We start from the raw sequence: 9,300 nt of genomic DNA on the forward strand, positions 1-9,300 counted from the left end.
TAAGGGGAGAAAACCCCAGAGCACAGAGGCTCTTCACTTACAATAGTATTTTATTCTGTTTCTTTTCAAATCTTTATTTGTACAGTAATCCCCATCTCATCCATGGTTTCACTTTCTACAGTTTGTTATCCGCTGTTTATTATGGTCCAGAAGCAGATTATCCTGCTGACATATCTTTAAGAAACTAGGTAACCTAGCCTGAACTTTTAAAATGCCGTTGAAATAAAAATATTGATTAGTAAAACATAGAGGAAAAAATCTTTTTTGTCCCTTTATCTTTCTAGGTTCTCCTCCTGGAACCTTGCAAATTTAGACTGGCAAAAGACAGATCAACAAGAGAAAAGCAAACAGAAGTTTATTAATATGTGCATTATGCCTACATTGTTCTCGTCACTTCATCTCATCATGTAGGAATTTTATCATCTCACTTATTGCAAGAAGGGTGAGTACAGTACAATAAGATATTGTGAGAGGGACCACATTCACATAATTTTATTACAGTACATTGTTGTAATTATTGTTAATTATTCTTAACCTGTACTGTGACTAATTTATAAGTTAAACTTTATCATGGATATGTAAATACAGGAAGAAACAGTATATATAGGGTTTAGTACTGTCGAGAGTTTCTGGCACCCACTTGAGGTTTAGGAATCCCCCACCAGTAAGGGGGACTGCTGTGCTTTGATTAAATTGGTTTTTCACTCATGAGCCTGTCTAATAAAGTGCTCAAATCTCTGGAAACTCTTAATTTTGCCTTCCCTAAATCAGTTCCTAAATTTAGAACAAATAAAAATTTCAGGGTATACTTTATACCTAAAATGAAATTTTATACGTAAAACCATGAGTACTTCTCAGAGGGCCTCTGGAATCACTGAGATTTGCTATCCTTATAAAGAGAGATATTGGGAAAGAATTATGTTTGTTTAATGTATTACTATTATCAAGTTGTATGGGAAGAGCTATCAGATCAAGAGACATTCAACCTCCCCTAAATTAAGTTTATTTTGATAAAATATTATTACATAAACATTTCAGAAATTATATGCTTTATGGGAAGTCCCTTATGACTTGTCAGTGCCCTCCCTGTCCTTCAGAGGTAATACTGTTTTGCCTTCAGGGGTAACCCTCACCTCATCAAAACTCTTAAGAAACTGTTATATACTGTACCCCAATACTGAATTTAACTTCTATTAACATAGCATTGGAAACAGTAATAAATTAACTACAGCCATTAAATCTGTTAATGTTATTGTTTACTCTAAAACTTACCTGATGCTTCTACCATAAACTACTAGAATTTGTATCTTCAACAAAGAACAGTTTCAGAACCTCATAGAAAAGAACCATACCAAGTACTTCAAGGGATTGGAACTTCAAAGAATAGACTTGGGGTTCAGGGTTCTGAAACGATTTTGTTAGGAAGGAAAGGACTCGGCTTGGTGTCGCTGGGAAATCAGATATAGTGAGATGAGAGACCAAAGTTAAGAAAGCAAAGTTTCAGTGCACTCTGAATAGAGTAACAGAGCAGGCCTGCCTATGGTGAGACAGGCCAGGATGCTCATTCTGAGGCTTCTTTTATGTGGTTTTGGCAGGGCAGAGAGGTTCTTCCTTGAGAGCTGTTGGCTCTCTAAGGTTGTTCTGATTGGAGAAATGGGGGCTGTGTGCTGTGTCTGTGCTTCTGATGTTTCTTATCTGGGGGGACCCTGGACATTTCCTGAGTCACTCTTGGACCCTATGGCTTCATCTAATTAACTCTCTGAGTCCTTTTTTCTTTCTGTTTCTATTTGATCAACTCCCTGCGTCATCTTTGGGGGGCCATTTCTCCTTTGCATCCTGCTCATTTCTGTCTTTCTGCCTAACAATATCACTTAAATAACGTTCAGAGCATACCAGTGAACTGAGGCAACATTTCCAGGGCTCTTTCAAAATCCAATAAAAGACACAAACCACTATAGAATCAGATAACCAGGCAGAAAGTTGCATGTTGTAAAACATTTGTTTTTAATCTCTGCTTTGTGGGTCCATTATGTTCTTGAAAAGTTGCCAAAACTTGCCTCTCCCTTTCCTCCCCCTCTTCACAAATGTTTCAGGGACACCAAAATAACAATTTCTTGGTTACACAACTCAAATATTGGATTAAAATAATACTACAAAATTATGAGTCAATTTTGGGAGAACCATAAAGAAAATGGTTTAATTTTAAAGGGTAACAAAATACCCCACCCCAAAATATGGTGCTTTGAGATAAGGATTGTTTTAAGCTGAAGGCTATTGGGAAAAAGCAGATACATGAGAAAAACACTCTGCTTACCTTTATTTGCCTAGAATTAATCATAAAGGTGTACCCTCCACTCTACCAGGAAGGAAGAAGATAACCACCAGAGATAATTCTACATAGGAATACCATAGTAATCTACATATCTACATAGCAAACTTTACTAATTAACACTTAGGATCCATTTCTCCCATTTGTTTACCTTCCAACAATTTGCCACCCAAGAAACTCGCAGTCCTCTTCCTTTGTCGTGTCTCTTCTTTTCTTTTCTACAATGTAAATTTTATTTTAATGAGATTATGATGAGGTTTAGTTTGGGCAGTTCTTTCCCTGAAACTTATCGTCGTCCCCTTCCCTGGCTGCAAGACTATTTTTTTTAAATTTTGGTACCATTAATGTACAATTACATGAAGAACATTATGTTTACTAGGCTCCTCCCTTCACCAAGTTCCCCACAAATACCCCTTCACACTCACAGTCCATCAGTGTAGTAAGATGCCGTAAAATCCCTACTTGTCTTCTCTATGTTGCATAGCAATCCCTGTGCCCCCCCACACTATACATGCTAATTGTAATGCCCCTTTCTTTTCCCCCAACTTTATCCCTCCCTTCCCAACCATCCTCCCCAGTCCCTCTGCCTTTGGTAACTGTTAGTCCCTTCTTGGGTTCTGTGATTCTGCTGCTGTTTCATTCCTTCAATTTTCATTTGTTCTTATATTCTACATATGAGTGAAATCATTTGGTATTTGTCTTTCTCTGCCTGGCTTATTTCACAGAGCATAATACCTCTAGCTCCATCCATGCTGTTTCAAATGGTAGGATATGTTTTTTTATTATGGCTGAGTAATATGCCATTTTGTATATGTACCACCTCTTCTTCCTCCATTCATCTACTGATGGACATTTAGGTTGCTTCCATATCTTGGCTATTGTATATAGTGCAGCAATAAACATAGGGGTGCATCTGTCTTTTTCAAACTGGAGTGCTGCATTCTTATGGTAAATTCCTGGGTCATTTCTATTTTGAGCATTTTGAGAAACCTCCATACTGGTTTCCACAATGGTTGAAATAATTTACATTCCCACCAACAGTGTAGGAGGGTTCCCCTTTCTCCACAACCTCACCAACATTTGTTGTTGTTTGTCTTTTGGATGGTAGCCATTCTTACTGGTGTGGAGTGATATCTCATTGTGGTTTTAATTTGCATTTCCCTGATAATTAGTGATGTGTATCATCTTTTCATGTGTCTGTTGGCCATCTGAATTTCTTCTTAGGAAAACTGTTCAGCTCCTCTGCCCATGTTTTAATTGGATGATTTGCTTTTTGTTTCTTGAGGCGTGTTAGCGCTTTATATATTTGGATGTCAAGCCCTTATCGGATATGTCATTTATAAATACATTCTCCCATACTGTAGGATACCTTTTTGTTCTATTGATGGTGTCGTTTGCTGTACAGAATATTTTTGGCTTCATATAGTACCACTTGTTCATTTTTTATTTTGTTCCCCTTTCCCATGGAGATATGTTCAAAAACAGGTCACTCATGTTTATGTGTAAGAGATTTTTGCCTGTGCTTCTTTTCTAAGAGTTTTATGGTTTCATGACTTACATTCAAAACTTTGATCCACTTTGAATTTACTTTTGTGTATCAGGTTACACAATGGTCCAGTTTCATTCTCTTACATGTAGCTGTCCAGTTTTGCCAGCACCACTTGCTGAAGAGACTGTAATTTCCCCATTGTATGTCCATGGATCCTTTATCAAATATTAATTGACCATATATGTTTGGGTTAATGTTTGGAGTCTCTATTCTGTTCCATTGGTCTGTGACTCTGTTCTTGTGCCAGTATCAAATTGTCTTGATTATTGTGGCTTTGTAGTAGAGCTTGAAGTTGGGGAGTGGGTTCCCCCCCCCTACTTTATTCTTCCTCCTCAGGATTGCTTTAGCTATTCGGGGTCTTTGGTGGTTCCATGTGAATTTTTGAACTATTTGTTCCAGTTCATTGAAGAATGCTGTTGGTAATTTGATAGGGATTGCATTGAATCTGTATATTGTTTTGGGCAGGATGGCAATTTTGACAATGTTAATTTTTCCTAGCCAGGAGCATGCAATGAGTTTCCATTTTTTAGTGTCTTCTTTAATTTCTCTTAAGAGTGTATTATAGATTTCAGGGTATAGGTCTTTCACTTCCTTGGTTAGGTATATTCCTAGGTATTTTATTCTATTTGATGCTATTGTGAATGGAATTGTCTTCCTAATTTCTCTTTCTATTAGTTTATTGTTAGTGTATAGGAAAGCCACAGATTTCTGTGTGTTAACTTTGTATCCTGCAACTTTGCTCTATTCCAGCATCAGTTCTAGTAGTTTTGAAGTGGAGTCTTTAGGGATTTTTATGTACAATATCATGTCATCTGCAAATAGTGACAATTTAACTTCTTATTTACCAATCTGGTTTCGATCCTTGCATCCCTGGGAAGAACCCCACTTGGTTTGGGTATTAGGGTGATATTGGCTACATAGAATGAGTTTGGGAGTATTCCCTCCTCTTGTATTTTTTGGAAAACTTTCTTTGTTTTGTCTAATTGCCATAGATAGGACCTCCAGTACAATGTTGAATAACAGTAGGGAGAGTGGGCATCCGTGTCTTGTTCCCGATATCACAGGAAAAGCTTTCAGCGTCTCGCTGTTCAGCATGATGTTGGCTTTGGGTTTATCATATATGGCCTTTATTATGTTGAAGTACTTGCCCTCTATACCCATTTTGTGGAGAGTTTTTATCACTAATAGATGTTGAATTTTGTCGAATGCTTTTTCAGTATCTATGGAGATGATCATGTATTTTGTCCTTCTTTTTGTTAATGTCGCGGATGATGTTGATGAATTTTCGAATGTTGTACCATCCTTGCATCCCTGGGATGAATCCCACTTGGTTTTGGTATTAGGGTGATGGTGATGTTGGCTTCATAGAATGAGTTTGGGAGTATTTCCTCCTCTTGTATTTTTTGGAAAACTTTAAGGAGCATGGGTAGTATGTCTTCTCTGTATGTCTGATAAAATTCCGAGGTAAATCCATCTGGCCCGGGAATTTGTTCTTGGGTAGTTTTTTGATTACCACTTCTATTTCGTTGTTGGTAATTGGTTTGTTTAGGTTTTCTGTTTCTTCCTGGTTCAGTCTTGGAAGATTGTATTTTTCTAGGAAGGTTTCCAATTCTGCTAGGTTATCTAGCTTGTTAGCATATACATTTTCACAGTAGTCTCAAATAATTCTTTGTATTTCCTTGGGGTCCATGGTGATGTTTTCTGCCTCGTTTCTGATTATGTTGATGTGTGTTGATTCTCTTTTTCTCTTAATAAGTCTGGCTAGAGGCTTATCTATTTTGTTTATTTTCTCAAAGAACCAGCTCTTGGTTTCATTGATTTTTTTCTTCTGTATTAATCTTCTCAATTTTATTTATTTATTCTCTGATCTTTATTATGTCCCTCCTTCTGCTGGCCTTTAGCCTCATTTGTTCTTCTTTTTCCAATTTGATAATTGTGACATTAGGTCCTTTCCTCTTAAAACTGACTTTGCAGCATCCCACAGTACAAGGGGCTTTGTGTTGATTTTCTCATTTGTTTCCATATATTGCTGGATCTCCATTCTAATTTGGTCATTGGTCCATTGATTATTTAGGAGCATGTTGTTAAGCCACTGTGTGTTTGTGAGCCTTTTTGCTTTCTTTGTACAATTTATTTCTAGTTTTATACCTTTGTGGTCTGAAAAGTTGGTAGGTGGGATTTCAATCTTTTTGAAATTACTGAGACACTTTTTGTGTTCTAGTATGTGTTCTATTCTGGATTAAGTTCCATGTTCACTGAGAAGTATGTGTATGCTGTTGCTTTTGGATGTAGAGTTCTATAGATGTCCATTACATCCCTCTGTTCTAGTGTGTTGTACAGTGCCTCTGTATCCTTATTTTCTTTCTGGTGGATCTGTCCTTTGGAGTGAATAGGTGTGTTGAAGTCTCCCAAAATGAATGCATTGCATTCTATTTCCTCCTTAATTCTGTTAGTATTTGTTTCACATATGTTGGTGCTCCTGTGTTGGGTGCATATATATTTACAATGGTTATATACTCTTGTTTGACTGATCCCTTTATCATTATGTGATGTCCTTCTTCATCTCTTGTTACTTTCTTTGTTTTGAACTCTATTTTGTCTGATACTAGTATTGCAACACCTGCTTCATTCTCTCTGTTGTTTGCATGAAATATCTTCTCCATCCCTTGACATTAAGTCTGTGCATGTCTTTGGGTTTGAGGTGAGTCTCTTGTAAGCAGCATATAGATGGGTCTTGCTTTTTTATCCATTCTATTACTCTGTGTCTTTTGATTGGTGCATTCAGTCCATTTACTTTTAGGGTGATTATTGAAAGATATGTACTTATTGCCATTGCAGGCTTTAAGTTTGTGGTTACCAAGGTTTCAAGGTTAGCCTCTTTACTATATTACTGTCTAACTTAACTCACTTATTGAACTATTATAAACAGAGTCTGAGGATTCTTTATTTCTCTCCCTTTTTATTCCTCCTCCTCCATTCTTCATATGTTGGTTGTTTTGTTCTGTGCTCTTTTTAGGAGTGCTCCCATCTAGAGCAGTCCCTCTAAGATACCGTGTAGAGGTGTTTTGTGGGAGGCAAATTCCCTCAACTTTTACTTGGCTGGTAATTGTTTAATCCCTTCTTCATAATTAAATGATAATCATTCTGGATACAGTGTTCTTGCTTTGAGGCCCTTCTGTTTCATTGCATTAAATATATTATGCCGTTCTCTTCTGGCCTGTAAGGTTTCTGTTGAGAAGTCTTATGATAGTCTGATGAGTTTTCCTTTGTAGGTGACCTTTTTTTTCTCTCTCCCTGTCTTTAATACTCTGTCCTTGTCTTTGATCTTTGCCATTTTAATTATTATGTGTCCTGGTGTTGCCCTCCTTGAGTCCCTTGTCGTGGGGGTTCTGTGTGCTTCTGTTGTCTGAGAGGGCATTTCCTCCCCTAGTTTGGGGAAATTTTCAGCAATTATTTCTTCAAATACACGTTCTATCCCTTTTTCTCTCTCTTTTCTTCTGGTATTCCTATGATGAGAATACTCTTCTGTTTCGATTGTTCACACAGTTCTTTTAATATTCTTTCATTCCTGGAGATCCTTTTATCTCTCTTTGTGTTAGCTTCTCTGCATTCCTTTTCTCTGATTTCTTGTCCATTAATGGTCTCTTTAATCTCGTTCATTCTGCTTTGAACTCTTTCCAGAGATCGTTTTACTTCTGTATTCGCTATCCTTAGTTCTTGAATATTTCTCTGCAAGTCCATAAGGATGGTTATAACTTTTGTTTTGAATTCTTTTTCAGGAAGATTGGTTAAATCTATCTCCCCAGATTCCTTCTTAGGGGAGGATGTGGAAGTTGTCTGGGTTAGTCTGGTCTGGATCAAATTTTTTTGCCTTTTCATGTTGATAGATGCAGTGGTATGCTATTGACATGTCTGTCACCTGGGAGAGCCAAGACCCTTTTCACTTGCTCCTGGCCTTTCTCTACAGGGAAAATGGCAACCCCTAGCAGCCTGTGTTTGGCAGTTGCATGTAGACTGTGTCTCTGTATCTTGCCCGGCTGGTATAGAGGAAGCTCCCTTGCTGTGGGCATGGCCAGCCTCAGACTGCTACTCTTCTATGGAAGGGTGCTGGAGGGGGAACAGACAGGGGGCTGTTTATCCCTATGATGGGCCTCAGAGCTGCTGCCAAGGGGGTTAGGGCCCTCAGTGTTCCCCAGGATTCCCAGCACCTGGGCTAAGTGTCCCGGGGTGCTTCACTCCATCTGTGGGGTCCCTGTCCCTTTAAGACTTTGAAAAATCACACGCTTTTCTTTGTCCCAAGGTTGCCAGCTGTGGGAACCCGCTCACAGGTCTTACTGTCCTTTTCCCTAGTGTCCAGCACCCCATACACTGTGTCTGCACTCTGGGTGCAGATGGCTAGGGCTGGCTATTTATCAGTCCTGGGTCCCCCTCCCTTCCCGCTCTGACATCTCTACTCCTGCCAGGAGCTGGGGTGAGGGGCGCTCGAGTCCCGCCATTCTGGGGGTTGTATCTTACCCCATTCACCTGGCGCTGGGTTATCACAGGTGTGGATGTAGTCTGGGGGTTGTCATGTATCTTCTGGTCTCTCTTTTAGGGATAGTTGTATATGTTGTATTATCAATATATATACGTTTTTTGGGAGGAAATTCCCACTGTCTTACTCACACCACCATCTTGGCTCTGCCGCTCATGTCTCTTCTCTTAAAATGTATTTTTTTGTTGAGATGCTATATAAGCTCAAATTATAACTACCCCTTTAGGTACTCATCATTGAGGACTCCTATGTGTGTGCATAACGCACATATTAATAAACTTCTGTTTGCTTTTTGCTTGTTGTTCTGTCTTTTGCCAGTCTAAATTTGCAAGGCTCCAGGATGAAAACCTAGAAATATAAAGGAACAAAAAATATTATTTCCTCTTTGTTTTACTAATCAATATTTTTATTTCAACTGTATTTTAAAAGTTCAGGCTAGGTTACCTAGTTTCTTTTTTTTTTTTTTTTTTTTAATAATTATTTTTTATTGAAGGGTAGTTGACACACAGTATTACATTACATGAGTTTCAAGTGTACAACACAGTGGTAGAACATTTATATACATAATTCTAGGTTCCAGCTATCACCCTACCAGGCTGTTACAATATCTTGACTATATTCCTTATGCTATACATTACATCCCGGTTACTAATTTATTTTACCATTGGAAGTCTGTCCTTTTTTTTTTTTTTTTTTGTGAGGGCATCTCTCATATTTATTGATCAAATGGTTGTTAACGACTGTAAATTCTTCATAGGGGAGTCAATGCAAAATGTACAATCATTAATCCACCCCAAGCCTAATTTTCATCAGTCTCCAATCTTCTGAGGCATAACAAACAAGTTCTTACATGGAGAACAAATTCTTACATAATGAATAAGTTACATA

The 9,300-nt window shown here is 38.0% G+C and overlaps 1 pseudogene; it reads right to left on the minus strand.

The window, feature by feature from the left end:
- The window catches only part of LOC130682181 (putative bifunctional UDP-N-acetylglucosamine transferase and deubiquitinase ALG13), an 87,549-nt pseudogene extending 86,261 nt beyond the window's left edge, over positions 1–1,288 (minus strand).
- Positions 1,289–9,300: the final 8,012 nt, after the last annotated feature.

This window comes from Manis pentadactyla, chromosome Y (genome assembly GCF_030020395.1).
Source record: "Manis pentadactyla isolate mManPen7 chromosome Y, mManPen7.hap1, whole genome shotgun sequence".
NCBI lineage: Eukaryota > Metazoa > Chordata > Mammalia > Pholidota > Manidae > Manis > Manis pentadactyla.